The following is an 18,213-nucleotide window of genomic DNA, read 5'->3' as shown; positions in this document are numbered from 1 at the left end:
AAGTCTTGCAAAAAAAAAAAAAAAAAAAAAAACGAAAAAAACATTTCCGTTCTACTAATGCTCCCTCTGCTGAACCTCCTTGAATTTCATTAATCTTTTTGTCACAGTCCTGTGTGGAGTATTGTATTGTAGAGCACACATTGAGATGATTATTACTTATGATAACCCTTAATTTCTATGCTGATTCACTATTTTCTGAGCCAATGTTTTCATGCTTTCAAGAATTAACTGAATATTTGATTTCTGAGTGCCTTATTTTGCATCATCTTGTACTAATACTCATTTTGTTGAATTGTGAGTGACTAATCAAGTTATATTCCTTGTTACCTCTTTTCTTATAAATCTGAATTTCAGTTGGAGCTTCATCAGCAGAGATTTTTCTAACATTTACATTTCACTTAGAAAATACTGCAAGCAGTGCAAGAGCAGATAATGGGAAAACACTCTTCAAACTGGTCTCAATCACTGGAACCTCAGCAACACTCCCATAGTGATGTAAATGCTAATTGATTTTAAATAGTTTAAAATCTTTTAAACTAGGTGTCTCCTGGTTGGAAGAAATCTGTGTTGACATACCTATCTCTGTTAATAGAATTGCAATTGTGTCAAAAACCAGCAGTCCTAGCAGTTGTTCTGATATGTTCTGCTACTTTCCAGATACAGTAGTGGCTTTCATTGACTTCCTCTTGCCTTTCATTCTGACAGTATGCAGTGAACTGTTTCTCAGCCCAGTCACACTAAAAACTGGCTTCTGTTTCTGTGTGAAAAGAATATAAAGGAAAACGGTATTGAAGAGCTACTAAGATCTGTTTGCTAAAAAGATTTTTAAGGTGCTTTCTTCCTTCAGCATCATTAATTCATGTTTTACTTTGTTATTGTGTTCTAGTATTTAAATATAAAACTTGTGTGTTGGATTCCTTGAACTTGATTGCCCTCAGGCAGCTACCTGGTCTGTGTGTTTTTTCCAGCCTGCTGCCAAATGGAATATAAGACTGTAAAGTCTCTGTGCAAAGTTTGCCTTGTTCATTATTCATTATTCTTGCCACAGCTGACAGTGACAAATGTCATTACCTTAATTACCATCGTTATCCATTGTCATAATTACAGGAGATCATTTAATGAAGCTGTATATAATGTTGCTTAATATGTCAGATTAAGAAAAGATGTCATGAATGGGTACACAACATCACCCAGATTCATTTTGCAGATGAATCAATAAATTAAACAATGCTTCCTTATTAGTATGACAACATGGTCTTGCAAAAGATTCACAAGGGCAATGAAAAAGGGGACCAGATGGTATTTTTCTCTTATTCCCTCCCAATTCAGTGATGATGTGGGAAGCTGGATTCCTCTGCCATTTTCTGGGGCTTAACCAAGAATATTTTGTGATTGCCATAATTATGTCTAGCTTCTGTATGGCTGCACCTCTTTGAATACTCCATTCAGCATCAAGTAGCTGCAGCTTAATATTGCTATCACTAAGAAATGCCTCCTTAATCTAAGTGAAAAGCATCTGCGTCGCTCCAACAGATGGCCATGAGCTCTGTACCATGGATTACTGTGGGTGGTCTGGCATATGTTACAGAGGGCTGAAGCAATCTCACTACCACATTTTTGCAGTAGCCATGCTGTATGAGATGCCAATGTTCTGTAATAGGAATGGTAGCAGTTTTGTACAACCAGGGAAAGCTATTGAGCCACGGTGTCAGTTCCCTCCACTTCAGCCAGTGGATCCACTGCTGAGAAAGCTATTCCATCTTTGCTGGGTATATGTATCTTTTAAGAAGGATCAGCATGAGTGATGCTCAGTTACCTGCTATGAAGTGAATGTTGCAAAGCAAATCTGACAGGTTGGAATGTGGACACTGAGTGGAACAAGCTTCTGACAGCTTCTTTGGCTCTGAGTGACTTCAAAACAACACAGTATTTGCAGTTACATCTGACGCTCAGAAGATTTTTATATGGGTCAGAAACTTATGTTCATCCCCTATTGAACAACATGTGCTTCTCCCTAATGTAGTCGTCTTTTCAGAGATCTCTGTGCATAGAGGTATTTTATTATGTAGTGGAAGTTCACTTGTATTTTGTGTAGTTATAAGCTAACAGATAAGTGAAACAGCAACATGATATGTATTTATACTGCTAACTAGTCCATTAAATCTATATGTCTCTGATATGAAGTAATGAGAAAGCAGATGCCAGCAAATACAGAGTTAATTGCTTCATTTCCTAGTGGTAGAACAGTAGTCATAATTTTGTAGTATGCCCATAAGCAATTAAAAAAATTAGTAGGAATTCCTTTCACGTTCAACTAGTGATATTTAATCCATTAACTCTGCTGCATTTTACAGTCCTGTGAGGATATCTCCTTATGTAAAAGTGTTTGATTTGGCACAACAGATCAATTTTTACTTACTGCTGTGGTGGCTTTGGCAAATAGGTACTATCCATATGCATAGGAAACTCTTACTGCTTTGAATCGATTACATAAAATCTCTGCCTTTTTCTGTAGGACAATAATTTGCGTGGGTTCTAATGATCTAGCCAGTATTTGAGATTCTGTAGTCTGTCTATGCTGACACAGCAAAGAATATGTGCTGATGGATGGAGTCTGGATTTTGGTTTGATAGTAATATCGGGAAGAACAGAGCATATGGTAAGTGGGCGCAGAGGAAGAGAGAATTTTACAGAAAAGAAACAGGGGAAAGAGCAGAAAGAAATCAAGAGGGAAGAAATGAAAAATGTCCATGCAGGCTGGGTCAACAAGTGAGGAAAATATCTGGCAGGTATGTGGGAAGGAGGTTTAGTCACAGATGGTTGTGGCTTTGAAGCACACTAAGAAGCTTTAGAGTCACTTCTGTGGTCTACACTTTGAGTGATTAAAGGCAAGTCACACTCCTTTCTTGAAGGGCTTGAGGTTCAGCCAGGAATGAATATATGATATTCAGATATCATTCTCATAGACTGAGAGACAGCAGAAGAATGGATGGCAGGGAGCAATTAGGAATGTATTATATTCCACTGTATACTTGTTGGAGGAATCCCTTACCTCAAAACTAAAATAATGATTACAACAACAGTATTGTATGCAACGCGGTACAAATGTGCTTATGTTTACAACTTGGAAGTGTTCTGTCTAAATAATGTCAAGTTACTGACAATGTTTAGCATGACATTTTGTGAATCCAATGAAATCAGGCTATCAGCTAGGTGGCTACCTTGTAATTACATTTCCTCATAGAAGAAAGTATACCTGCAGCTCTACAGTTCTGATTTAAGACTGAGGCTTAGTTCTGACAGGGAGAAGTACATCAGAGTCTGGAGTACTCAAAATCATGCCCTTCAGGACTCCTTTTCCCTTTCTCCCTCCTCCTTTCCTTTTTTTTATTTCCCTAAGACACAAAGTCTATAAAAAATTTTACGCGTTAGTTAGCCCCACTGATTGGGATTGATAAACTGTAAAAAGCTACATGGTCCTCAAGGTATGTATTTATTTATTATTTGGCCTTAATAATAGGAACAGCTATTTGAGAATACTTTCACCCTCGAGGACATAATACATAATTGTACTCATGAGGTACATCCATCACAGTAGAGAACGAATTCCCTCGTAAGCAATAAATGTGAGACTTAGGGAAAAAAAAATACTAAAAAAAAAAAAAAAAGCTTAAAGGCCATTCTGCCCTCCCCTCATGACTTTTAGAGATCTATGTTCTCTATAACTTAACTATAACAGAAAGCTGCATAATGGGTAAGCTGTGTCCAGCCATTTTATACATCTCATTGATTCCTGGCCCATGTTAAAGTATGATATAGTATTTGCATTTCTGGCAGCGAATAAGAAGGTATGAATCTCATTTGGGGAAAAAAAAAAAGAAGAAGGAAAAAATGAATAAGAAACAAAAGCAACACCCCCAAAATATTTACTTCTCAAGATACCTCAAGATTTCATTTTCACTTTCTCTTTTCTAAAACTCGAAGAGCAGACATATAATTTATTTAGCCTTAGCTTTAGTTTTGTTTATGCACTTCTGATATCACAAGAAAGCCATAAAGCACAAGATCAATCCTATCTAAAGAAGAATTCCACTGATACTGTCCATAATTCTTCCTCAGTGGGTTTCAGTTCTCAGTGCCTCACAGTTAATGCAAGGTTTTCACTTAAATTTTGCAGCATTATGCTGAGACAGTACAAACTAACTTCTTTCAAATCAGTGGAGATATTGAGAATTACCTCACTTTAATTCCATTTCAGTAAACTTAATCATTTCATTTACTCGTTTTGTTCTAGAGATTCTTTGATATTAAAGAAAATACCATCCCATGACACCGAACATTAAGTCAACCTTTGCTGTAAAGTGAGAGTTAAAATCAATTGGATTTACAAGTGCAGATCAGCAGCAAATCTGGGCCGTTAAGTGGTTCTGAGTAATTGTTTTTCAGTAAGAATCTCACGGTTACCTGAATATAATTTCACAGTATACTCTAATTTTTTCTATGAACGTACAAGGACTTCTCTGAAAATAATGCCTCCTATTTTATTATTTTGGCCCACAAAATCAGAGGCAGATATTGGTAGTATGACTGTAGAGGTAGAACCTTTTAACCAGTATTAAGGTTATTCTATTACATTCTGTTGCCCTGTGACAGAAGGGGCAGTCTGACAGAATGGTGTCTGACATGGAAGTGTTCATGAAGCAAAGGTGTGTCACTGAATTCCTCCATGCAGAAAAAGTGGCACCCACTGACATTCATCAACACTTGCTGAACGTTGATAGAGACCAAGCAGTGGATATGAACACAGTGAAGCCGTGGGTCGTGCATTTCAACAGTGACATGAAATATAAGCCATGTTCTGAATTGCCAGGTAGTTTTTTACGAGCGTGGCATGCAGGCTCTTGTTCATTGCTGGTGAAAATGCATAGTTAATGGTGGTGAATATGTAGAAAATTAGTGTTTTGGAGCTGAGAATTTGCTCCATCAAATACTGTTATTGTACCCTTTGTATCCTCTGTAGTTTCCATGGAAATAAATAGGAGTCACTATTTTAAGAGCTATTACATATACTGAAAAATGCTAAGATAGATGACATTTGTTAGGATGGGAAATGCAGCTACCTAGTTCAGAGAACTACATCACTAAAATGATTGTTTAGAATAGAGAAAGGCACAACAACACCGTTACCACCATTAGCTACGCATTTTCACTGGCAACAAACAAGAGTCTTCATGCCACGCTTGTAAAAATCCACAAGGGCATTCGGAACATGACTTGTCTTTCATGTCATTGTCGCTACTGTTGAAGAAGGAAAATCAATTAATGCAAAACATTTATTTTTGTCATTTCATAGGCAACAAAAATGTGTTTCCTCAGAACTTTCAGGGTGTCTGTGAGCAGTTAGTGTTATATGCAACTTAAGGCATGTTATTCAGAATTGAAGGGACGGTGTTGCATATGTGAATTTCTTTTCCTTGCTCTATTGCTGAATTGGCTTTTAATTTTAGTGTAGCATTGTTTAAAGTGGCAACTCATGATAATTTACTTCTCAGGTGCACTGTAAGATTTCATAAATATCTCAAAAAAGTTTTGAGATTCTTGGATGAAGTGTGTGATATAGTGAAAATAAACAAAAATGTATGGGGTTCTTTGGCATTTTTTTTTTTGTTTGTTTGTTTGTTTGTTTTGTATTCTATTTTTTATTATTATCTTTTTTTTTTTTTTTTTTTTTTTTTTTTTTTTTTTTAAATTAAACTATTGCTTATCTGGTATTATTGCTGATCTGTGTTGAATCCACAGACACTCTGTTCGTATCTTTCCAAGACAATGAAGACCAGGTATAAGAATAATACTTTTATATTTTGTGCAGATTTCCTCAACAGCTAAGGAAAAGGGTGAACAATAAGAGCAGGCGGGATCAAAGTGAAAATACTTTTATCTCCTATGAATGACTCTGGACTAGAGGAATATTTCAATCAGCAGGTTTTGTAAGTTGGATGTTCTATGCATTGAAGTAGTGCAGAATTTAGATGTGTGTCATCATAGTATACACAGCGCCTCTGTGGGAAACAGAAAAAAATGGAAATTCACTTGCTTGCTGTGTAAGGAAAAAGAATATCTATACCATACACCATAGCACAAGTTGTAAATTGCATTTCCTTGTTTCTACTCTCATCTCCGTCATTTCACACAAGATGTGAAATGATGAGCCACTCGATGCCAGCACACTTGTGCCTAGAGTGAGGTAGGACACAGGAAAGTGGGCTCCCTTGTTTGTACTCACTACACAGACACTATTTTTACCATTGTCTAATCTGAGTAGGCTTGGAAATGGACTTCATAATTTATTCATTCATTTACTTGTGCATTTAGACGTCTAAGCATTAAGTTCATAGAATCACAGAATCACAGACTATCCTGATTTGGGAGAGACCCATAAGGAACATTGAATCCAATACATGGCTTCACAGGCCCACCTGAAAATAAGACCATCTTCCCAAACAATGCCTTTCATGAGGAATCAGTGGTCTTCTGGACATCAGACTTCTGCTTCAAGAAAGAAAAATTCTCCATGTCTTTCCTGGTTTAATCATTACAGATGTAGGAAAGAGTTAATTAATTAAAACAGATTATAGGAACAAATTCTCCACTAAACTGTAATATTTCTTTTAGTTCTAAGGTATGTTCCAAATATGATATGTACATCTGCTCATGCTACGGTTCACAGCACTGTGTAATTTTTAATGGAGGAGCGCTCAGATTCATTGTCTCAATTTGTCTATTTAGGTACTTTCAGTTTGTGAGTCTCAAGAAGCTTCCTGGAAATGTACTGCTGATGTTTGTATTTGATAGAGCTCCCTGCAAATGTGTGGATGCTGCTATGAAGATTTTGCCTGTCTTTTTTTCTTCTCCTTCTTTTTTTTTTTTTTTTTTTTTCCCACCTGTTTGAATAATTTACCTCGATGCCAACTTGGTCAGATAATTTATCTTGAACTCCAGATAAATTTATTCTTGAGTGCTGAGTGTGATCTTTGAACACTCTGAATGAGAGACCTGAGAAATACAGCTAGATTGCATCTGTCACTGGAAATGAAATTGTGAATAAGAGATTGCTCTTACCACTAAAAAGCAAGATACATGTCCAGTGATTTTTATGTTTGAAGACTGACAGTGAACTGATAATTAGAAAGCTGATTTTCTCTCAAAGGAGACACTTTATAATGACATTTATAACCTGACATTCTCTTTCTGAGAGTTCTGAATTTCAAGAGTGATAAGCTGCATGAGATGAAATATATTTTGGACGGTACAAGCTTCATTATGATCCTAGTTCTATAAAATACTCTTCAGTTTCCTTCCACACAGTTATTTAGTTCTTTCTAAGAGAATAGAACAGTTAAAAAAAAATAAATAAATTAAGTTGGTGATACTTAGGACAATTCAATTCTGTGTAGTGTGAAATGTCTTCAAATTTGTCTCAACACTGAATCAAAATATTAAGATTAAAGAAAATGATGTATTACTGTATATTACTGAGGGTCTGGTGATTGCATTCCTTCAGTGACTAGTAATAAATCCAGTTTTATCTATGGCTTTACTGGTAATGTAATCTGATATTTTTAAGTTTTGTGGTATCTGTACATGATATAAGAATTCGCTTGGAGATCTCCTGAAAAAGAAGTTGTTCAAAACCTTGAAGAGGTGGGAAGGCAGGATCCACCCAGGGGAGTTCAGGTGCAAGCAATGCATCTCAGTGATTGGAAGGAATGGAGCCAGTCTCCAGCCCTTCCCAAAACTCACTTAAGAACTGGCAGAGGAGGAAAAAGTATCTTATTGGAAATCTCTGCATACCTGAGGCCTTCTGATGGTAAGCAGTTTATTTTTTTTTTTTGTTTCTCTGTTCACAGCTGTTGTGATTGAGCAAATCCTCACTTGCTGCAGCCTATGACCTTGCTGCTCTGCTGTCGTTGCTGTGTTTTCCATTGTGTTACAGAGAGAAAAATAGGCTAACCACATTACACGTTCATTTGAATCAAGAACAAGTGACTTTCTTAGAAGAAAATCTATAATTCAGCTGTAGTTTACTGAGGTTGGTGCTGAAAAAGATTGTATTCTAGACCATGTACTACCCATCTTTGTGGTGGTTGTTGACTATCTAAGGGAAAGTCCTCCATAAGGATGATCAAAAGATTATCTTGTGAGTTTATAAAATATCAATTAATTTTTAATAGGTTTATATTAGCATACATTTTTCAATGGTTGTACACATATTTGGCACTCTTCAAGATTTAGATAACTGTCTTTCTTGGTTAGGAAGTTTACCTAAATTTAAATTTTTTTTGGTGCATTCTGCTAATGAACCAACTTCAGATATGAGTTGCAACACTTAAAAACAACTCATCTGTTGCAGTTTGGTGATGGTGATTCATTGTAGGTGGATAATTTTGACTCTTATGATTCTACATGTGCATAGGATTCTGTTATTTTACAGAAACTTACCAAGGGTCTGCAGTACAGTAGTGCTCTGTACTGTATTCAGAGGGACTCAGATTTTGCAGGAATGAAAGCATGTTTTAGAACTCTGCTTTCCTTCTGGATTTGTGGGAGGATTGAGGAAAATGCCAGAAACAGTCCTTTTTTTCATACAAAACCACACTTTACTGATTCTGTAGACCAAACCTCTTGTATCTGTTTCTTAGGAGATTTTACTTCACTCATAGTCTGGAATTTTGATAAAACACTGGTTTTCTTCTTGTTCTTGTTCTAAAAGTCATTTAAGATCTCAAGGTTTTGAACTGCTAAGGTAATAAATCGAACTACATGAGAGACTAATGATTGATCTTTTTAACTGCATTTTGTGATTTCTGTGTGTTTATACAGCTTGTTCACACTGGTGGGTTTGAAAATAAACTGTCAGGAGTTCCATGTCCTGACACATTTTGCCATTCCAGTTCTCTGATAATTACCAAATCAACATCCATAGAATGTCATAAACCTCTATGAACAGGAAGTCTGAACCTGAGGAGGTACTAGCAGGTGCAATGTTACTGTTCTGCTACATGCCAGCAATGACTCACATAAGGTCTAGTTACACATTCGTTGTGACTTAATGCTCAAAGTTTGAAGGAAATAGATGTCTGTAGATCATGGACACTGACAGATATCTGAGCACACAAAGAAAGCACTTGAAGGTTATTTTTTTTTCCTGTATTTAGAGGTTCAAAAATACCACAGCGTGTATGATGATAAGCTGAGAAAACTGTTGGTCAGCCATGGTAAAATCCTATCTTTTTTTATTCCCTCCAGATTTTTGTAGTTTTAACGCTTTCTTCGCTAAAACATACTTTAGAAACTTATATGTCTTTATATTGAACTGAGAAAAATATAGAATACTTTATCTTGCATATGAAGGAGGTCAGGACTGATTTCACATGGAACTTTGTTCCAGTTGCATGTACCAGATGTAGAAAGTGAATTTTAGAAAAGCAAGGTTCACTGGCAACTTTCAGCTTGATGGATTATATCCAAATCTGAAACAGAAGTTCCTTGTAACAGACATGAGAAATAATGCTGCCTAAGAAGACTTGAGTAGTTTCAAAAGGGAAAATAAGGACACTATGGTCCATATGTTATATCATATAGCGTATACTACAAAGTAGAAAAAGAAATTGATAAGATAATGTCTAGTGCTCATGATGTTTTCAAATACAATTTCTCTAGACACTTTTAACTGTGAAGTGGCAGGGAAGTAGTTCTTTTTCTACCATGTCATTTGTAAATCACAACTTAGCCATTTCTGGAAGGGGTTAAACTTCAAGATTTCCAACTATTCTTCACATGCTCATCAAAAGGATGGATCAGAAGGTGGGGGCTGGGAGGACCAGTGTCCTTCCCATTGTAGATGAAAATAGGTTTGCAACCACCTGAGGAGCCTGAATATCCACGTGTCTGTGCGTCCCAGAGTCCCAAGGGAATTGACTGATGTAGTCACCAAGTTACTCTCCATGATATTTGAGAAGTCATGGCAGTCAGGTGAAGTCTCTGGTGAACAGAAAAAAGGCAATATAGCAATAAGTGTTTAAGTATTCAATAAATTAGTAAGTAATCAATAAATTCGCTATTACAAAATCAAGGCAACATTCACCAGTAATACAAAAGTATTATTGCTAACAGATAGTGTTAAGCTATGAACATTGCTAAATTCAAAAGATTCAGAAAAAGAGAGGCTACAGCTGTTCTATGAAATCAGTGTAATTAAATAATAAATAAATAAAATATTTGAGTATTTAACTTAGCAGATAATAGTTACAGGATGTACTATCGTTCGATATAAATTTGTCCACATGAAGAGCAGAGTTCTGAAAGTCAAGTGCGCTTCAGTCTTAAATAAATAAATGTGTATTTAACAGCTTTATACGTTAACAAATAGGACAATTAGTCATTAAAAAACTCTATCATTTATCACTTTTGAACTGAAAATTAATGGCTTTCTAAAAGACATTCTACGTCAAGTGCAAATTTTATGCTTTGTTGTAGCAGTAGCTTGGAGAAATTTTCCAGTAAAATATTCAAAACGTTGAGTTAATGAAGAGGCTAAATTGTGATAATTTGAAGAGGAAGAAACAGTGGTTTTCATTATCAAATAGTTAGATGATTCCTTCTGTCAGGACCAATATATAACAGACATAAGCAGAGATACAGTATTTTGCAGACTAGATAAGAGTTGATTCTTGCGGAAATCTACACCTTCCTTGCTTTTCTGAGAATGAGACTTTTTGATTATTTGTGTGAAGAGAATGTCTTCCTTCTACAAATAATTTGATTTTCCTTGGAAAAATAATCTAAGTGATAGTATACCCATTTGGTATTTCAGCTTAAAATTGAGGACCAATGGTAAGCAATTTCTTATCCACCTATTGGTCCTGGAATTGAAGGTATAGTTTGTAGTTATGCATATTTGTGACTTTGAGATAATTTTGTGTTAAAAGCAATAGAGGAAAAGATACACTATAGCACTTTATTTTCACTATTTGTATATGCATAAACACATTGATTATCAATTAGCAATTATATTTTTGCTAATTTACTCTTAACTTATTGTTTCCCATACTCATTTTGTACTTAGTTTTATTTAAGACTGGCACTGAGTTTATGTGTATTAGAATATTATTCTTACCACTGTATTCTGTACTTTAGGAAAGCATGCAAGGAGGAAAGAACTGGACAATCAAAATTCATTACTCGTTTTATTGTAGATCCCATGTAGAATAAATTATATATAGTGAAGCCTCGTACTTAATAGATAAATAAAATGGGAATTAACGAGTATGAAGTGCCACTTCGGAGGAAAAAAATGGAATAGTTGGAAAAATAACTGTACATTATTGTAATCCATAAGGGTGGGGGAGAGGGGAAGGAGAGGAAGTCTATCAACACCCTTTCCTTACAGGAGACTTATAAGAAAGCAAACTATCTACTGATGTTGTGGCAGATAGAATTTGCTTTCCCTGTTGTAATTTTTAAATGCCATATGCACATATAAATACTCTATACTTAATTTTCCTCCTCCTAATGTTCCTTTAGTCATAAGCTCTAACCCACCACCAGTTCTGGCTGTTGGAAATTGGAATTGAAATATTTGAAACCATTCAGTTCATCTGTTACACTTCACCCTAGATGCTGTTAAGCTCTAGTTTTCAACATTATTTTCCCAAGCATATGGAGTTGTTGTTCTTGGCATGACCAGTCTCTCAAATCCCTCGTATCATATACACTATTTTCCATTTTGTGTATTAAAGGGAAACGTTGAGTTAATGGCATGAAGTTCTTTTCAATACTGTCAGCAGAGAATATAACCGTTTTTTCCTTTTTCTCGTTTTTTGTAAAACCTGCACTTGATACTGTCTTTCTTATCAATGTTTATTTTTGTTAAGTCTCTCACTGAACAGGATATATCTAAACTTTATCAGGAGCTACAAATTAGATGTTCATTCATGTGACCACAGGTTGGTCGAGTCTGTGGTTGACAGAGGAAATGCACATTCATTACCTAACAATGATAGCTTTTGTTTCTCTGAAGCCAAACCTATAGATTAAGTTTCTCTTCCACAGGGAGGAATATCTGAAACTCACACAGGCAATTACTTTAACAGCAGCATGAAGAGAAAACCTGCTGTTCACTCAGACTTGACTCTGTGAGGTGGAATAACCTCAACAGAGAGAAAGATCCTCCATCCCCAGTACAGGCTGCTCACCAAGCTTCTATTTAAAATATTTCCCTCCCCTCCTGTCCCCTCCTCCTCATTTTATTTCATGTATTTTTTTACTTTCCAATTTTTAGATTTTGTTTTATTAAAAACAAAACAAACAATTCTGCTGCTATGGTATTGAAAGATCACCTTTACCTTTACTAAAAGACTTGGTTGATAATCAGTTTTTAAAAAAAAAAATAAAAATAAAAATTCTTTTTTGAAGGCTTTAGTTCTGGAGAGGATATAAATTTACGTGATATGCAGTAGAGGACCTCAAGTATCACAGTCATAGAACTAGACAGCCGGTGGCTAAATGGAGAAGCTTACAACATGATAAAGTGTGCTCTGTATTCAGTCGGACTGTTTACAGAGTATGTACAGAGTACACCTTTTTGGAAACTGTAGAAAATGAAAAACAAATCAAGAAATAGAAGCAGTTGATAGGGCAGTCAAAGACAAATGAAAAAAAGTTGATACAGGTGAAGTTGAAAGAAATCTGTCCCACAGACACAAGTAGGAGTATATTACAAATTGATAATTAGAGAGGAAAAAGAAGAAGGAAGGAAGAGAATGTAGATTCTGATCTAATAACATCAAGAAGTAATACAAGTGCCCACAGTCTCCTAGGGTGATGCCTAACTCTTCAAGTGTCTCGCAGTTATAGTCCTGCTAATTTGTAGTGGTTGCTAAATAAATGTGTTGTATCCTGTAGTCTTTGATAATGAAATACAGGTGACATGCCTATTTGTGCTGTAGATTCTCACGGTAAACTGGAGCAAGTATCTGACACTGAGAATACCTTGTTTGCTTTTCTTTATGCACTGCTTGGTGAATATATTCAAAGTGTTCTATCAATTGGCAGACTAAATATATTCCTTACGTGGGTAAAGGAGATGAATTCCTTTAAAATTAGGTGTTTTAATATGTACGGTGGTTATATATATCTTTGTCTGCAATTGAGATACACCAAGACAAAAAACATCCAGCATTGTATGTTAATTTTGGGGTCATTTTGGGTGTTCCCTGAAGTTGTTTTAGCAGAATTTGATTGCCAGTAGCATAGGCTTAATTGTAGAAGTTATGCATGTGGAAGTGTTGTTGGGTCATGGAACACAATTGTTCCCACTGGTCTTTCCTCACTTAAAATAAAATGGTCTTAAGCTGAAAATATGCCTTCTTGATCTTCATATAGTCTCAAGGGGGTCTGGTAGCTGGACTAAGTAGAAATTCATCCTGATGGTAATGTAGTGATCAAGACACTCTGAAATGGTTGCATATTTACTCATTTCTCTAAAGCTTTCTCTGTATACTTTATAACCAGAGTAAATGTGCTGGTGATTTAAATCTGGAAGTCTGTTATTGGAAATTATTTTTGCAAATTGTACTTATCTAATGGCAATAACCCATTTTAACATCTGCTTTTACCTTGCTAACCGTATGGATTTAGCCATTACTACAAACTTAATAAGCCTGGTGCCTTCATCAGCTGCTTTCCAAATCATTGTATCCTAGGAAGAATTCTTCAGAGAATCAAAGCTGTGGTGTGTCATAATGCATTTAGAAAAATGATAAATGCAAACACATTGAAATATACATAAAGGAAAGGAAAAAAAATGCCTCCTGGGTTGGGAACTTACTAAATTGTGGGGGAAAAAAAAAATTAAAAATCAAATGAAGAATTACAGAGTCTATGATATATCTCCATAAAAACAGATGGACTAGATGATGGTTATAAAATATCTTCAGAAATGGGCTAGATTCATCAATATACTCCAACTGTTTTACTATAATGGTAAAAAGCAGCAGTAACAGTTAAATTGCGTTTATGGCAGTTTTGCATTGTTTGACTGACTCAAAGCATCTGAAGCAGAATAATCTTCCTAATAGTTTGTGTCCTTGCAAATAATAGCTTGTTTCTTGCATTGTATTGTCCATCATGAAAGTTGCATAGTTTTGATCTTTCATAAATTATGCCTAATACCAGTGAACAAAGGCAAGCGAATCTCACTTATTTCTCATTTTGCACCGCAACAAGTTGCCCAAGGAGGATGTGGATGCCCCATCCCTGGATGCTTTCAAGGCCAGGCTGGATGTGCAGTCAACACTGCCTGTGGCGAGGGGTTGAAACTAGATTATCTATAATGCCATTTTCAACCCAGGCCATTACAATCATAGAATTGCTCAGATCATTCTATGATTTCTTAGGCTAATAGTTGCAGCCCTTATATAAACTGAGAGCCAGATGTTTTTATTGGCTGCTGGACTTCAAGATTACATGAAGATCAGTCTTAGTAGAAACAAGCAAAACTATAGTACATCAAGACTAAAGGAGATCGGACATTTTGTTGTAAGAATCTTTGATTTTTTTTTTTTTTCCTTTTGTATTTAAATGTTGTCTTGATAGTGTGATATTTGTTACTTTTTTTTAGCTCAAAACCATCTTTCCTTTATTTTTTTTTTTTTTTTCAGTTCAGCTATGCTTCATTACTCATTTTTTAAGTGCTATATTAGTAATAAGCACAGTTAATTTCATCCAGTGACTTTATCACATCCTCCATGGAGAATTAGCCCTTGGTTTTAAGTTTGCTTCTCTTGCTGCAGGCTTCAATATAGCTATTACCAAACTACATAAATACAGCTGACGTCCTTTGTTATAAAGCCATCATGTGCTTGTGTCCTAGCTTGCAGCACTCACCATGGACTCTTTTGGGGCCTGCAAACTACCGGATGAACAAAGACTCCTCCCAGTGATTACATAACAACCATTTGCAATGCTTTTGAGGAATTTCATCTGCAACACCTGTGACAAACAAGTCACGTATGGTGTAGAATTCACACATAAACTTTTTGTCATCCTGTGCATGTCTGTCTTGTGTTAACTTGTAACTTTAGCTTTCAAATCTTGAAGCTGTAGCTGCTTAGTGCAGGGTCTTTTTAGGAGGGCTTTTACAGCAGAGAATCTGATCTCTTTTCTAAAAACTTTGATTGTATCTTATATCTGAACAATATTATCTTTGCACTTCTCAGCTCACTGCAGCCGTTATTATACCCTGCAGTTACAGAGAGATGCTTTGGAGGCTTTTTCAAGAATGAAGGAACACTGTTGTCTGAACTTTGAGTGGTTCGGTTACTGCTTTCATTACCAGTCCTGGTGTTATGGAAGAAACTAATCAAAGGAATACAAAGTCCAAAGGGAAGTAGTGGTTTGCTCCAACTGACTGACTTTGTTCAGTGTTTTTGGTCTGAGCTAACTTGGATAGGCATCTTCTGAACTATACTAGGAGAAAAGTCTATGACAGGCGTGACCATGGGAGGTTAGATAGTAGGAAAAATTTCCTCTCAAAAATAGTGCCCAGGAAGGTTCTGGAATCATTGTCCCTGGAGGTGTGAAAAGTGTAGATATGGCACTGTTACATGCATTAGCGGGCATAGTGGGGATAGACTCATGGTTGAACCAGATGACATTAGTGGTCTGTTATGAGCTTAATGATACTGTGCTTCTATGCTGAGATATGTATTAATCTGGGCAGAACAAATGGGTTTCGTTACAGGAATTCCTGGAAAGCACCAGATAGAAGATAGTATGTTGCTGTTTTATAATTCTTATGCAATATAGTAAGTTCACAACTGCAAGCATGAAATACGTACTGTAGCATATTATACACACTCTTATAGGAGTCAAATGTGGCTGTGACTACAAATACATGGTGAAATTTGTAAGTATTTAATAGTGCTTACAAGTCTGTCTATGGTAGCAATTTATAAAAAGAATGGTATTGTCCTCTTAAAGCATGCAGCTAATATGACTTTTCATGAAACTGAAATTCAGAAAAAAACATTTGCTCTTTATTTATGAATATGGATTTGAATTCCTTTGAGTAAGTAATTAACAAACACTTTCTAGATTACTGAATTTATACTTTTGACAGTTAATATTTTAAATATCAGTGTCCTTTGAGAAAAAAGTGGTGTGTTGTAACTGTCTGAGATTTAGGACATTAAACGGGAAAGTTGAATGTTCCAGGAAACAGGTACAATGCAAAGCTCTCTGTACAATTTGTTAAACTCCAATGAACCTCAATTCATTCTTGCTAGCTTTTAAGTTGAAATAGGCAAATGAATGTGAAATCACCTGAAATTAAAGCCTTTCTGAATATCCCTTTTCAACACTGTAATTTTTGGAGGTCACAGGCTCTAGTGAAGGAAATTGAATTCTATAAATTGTTATAAAAGAAAGAAAGGAATTTTAATGAAACTGTACTTCTAACAAGTGGTGATTGCTATCAGATCACAGTCGGTTTTACAAATCAGTCCTTAGAGACATCAGGGAAGTAAAACTTTGACAAAGAAAGGCACAATTGCCTTGATAGAGTGATAGATTTAATTTAATTAAGAATGGACGTTTTCATCTTAGCAATGCAAATTAATTTTGAGTTGCGAAGAGCCACGATGAGATATGATACTTTACATAACTGAATAACTGAAGGCTGACCCACAGCTCTGTGCCTTGTACAAAAAGGGTTTTGGTGCTGACCTTTATTTTGTGAAAGAAGTTCCAGGAAATTGAAGCTTTGAAAGCATGCAAAAAGTATTTCCTTGCTCCTTCGGATTGTTTTGTGAGGGTTGATTTTTAATACTGCTCACACAGCTGCTTGTTCTTCAGTGCACGATGGAGATCTGTTCCTCCCTTCCCCTTTCCTTTTGCTAGATGTATAAGGTTATCATGTTTTGCAGAAATGCCTGTGAGATTATACAAGTTGCTTACTTCCTCCTCTCTTTTGTCCCTGGCATTAATGTATTAAGGAATATCCATGTCCATGAATTTCAAGCCTGTAGACCCATGAACCTGATAACCTGACTATCCTCAAGGTTTTATGCTGTAGTATCACCTCGGGCGTTGATTAAATATGTCTTTGTTTCATGTTATATCTTTGTGTGATTCCTGAGTGTCTTATGAACTTGTGTGCCTACAGTTCCTAAAATATTCAAACTTACCATATGATAATATAAGCTATATTTTGAGGAGCAGCGTTTACTTTTGATTGCCTTTTCAAAAAAAGAAAAAAAAAAAAAGAAGCCCAAATGTCTCACACTTGCATGCTTTCTCAGCAATGCACATCTCCACATCTCAAATCGTTCATATCTGCATTCATGCCCCAGTGCAAACGGTGCTCTCAGTGCAGTGGAACTTTGACCTGGAAGCGCATTTCGGTGATTAGTCCTCTCATAATATTAGTCCCAAAGATGCCGATTTCAGTACTAACATATGTCTGGGAAAGGAATAATTAATGAACTGTATGTGAATCGTTATTGCAGGTTTTCCCAGCTGATATAAGATGTATTGTGATCCTTTGTCACAGATCGTGAATAGACTAGAATTTTGATACATCTTCATGTATGTTTAATTCAGAGTGACAGGTGGCTGTTGTGAAGGGAACAATGCATTACTTTTCTGAACACCTCTTCATCTAGGTAGTAGTACTTAAGTTAGAAATATAAATACTTTAATTCCTGATATAGATTGTTCATTGTCTGAAAGCATTGACTTGAAGAGAAGCTCAAATCAAATTGGAAGGTAGAATGCCTGTTAGCTCAATACTAATAGCATGAAGTGGTTATTGTAACAATTGGCAGTGGTGTCAATAAATATATATGAGAAAGCAAACTGTGCTTTGACACTTCTAAAAAGTGTTTCTGTGATTTAGGGAACAAAATATTTTGCTCTGTAGTTACCAAATATTTTTAGTAGTTTTGGTGATTGGAATATACAAGTTTGGATTTTGGGTCTTGGGCCACATTGTGGTGAGCAAATAAAAGAACTATTGAGTTAAAAGGCAGAACAAATGCCATGGAAGAGCTTTTGACTAGATCATCAATAGGCATCTAATTACTTTAATGTGGTGAAAATCGGAGTGCTAGAGACAAACATTTGCTTTTTTTAACCTACTTATAGAATTTTTTT

Source organism: Tetrao urogallus (assembly GCF_951394365.1).
Source record: "Tetrao urogallus genome assembly, chromosome: 4".
NCBI lineage: Eukaryota > Metazoa > Chordata > Aves > Galliformes > Phasianidae > Tetrao > Tetrao urogallus.
Note: the sequence above shows the minus strand (reverse complement) of the source record.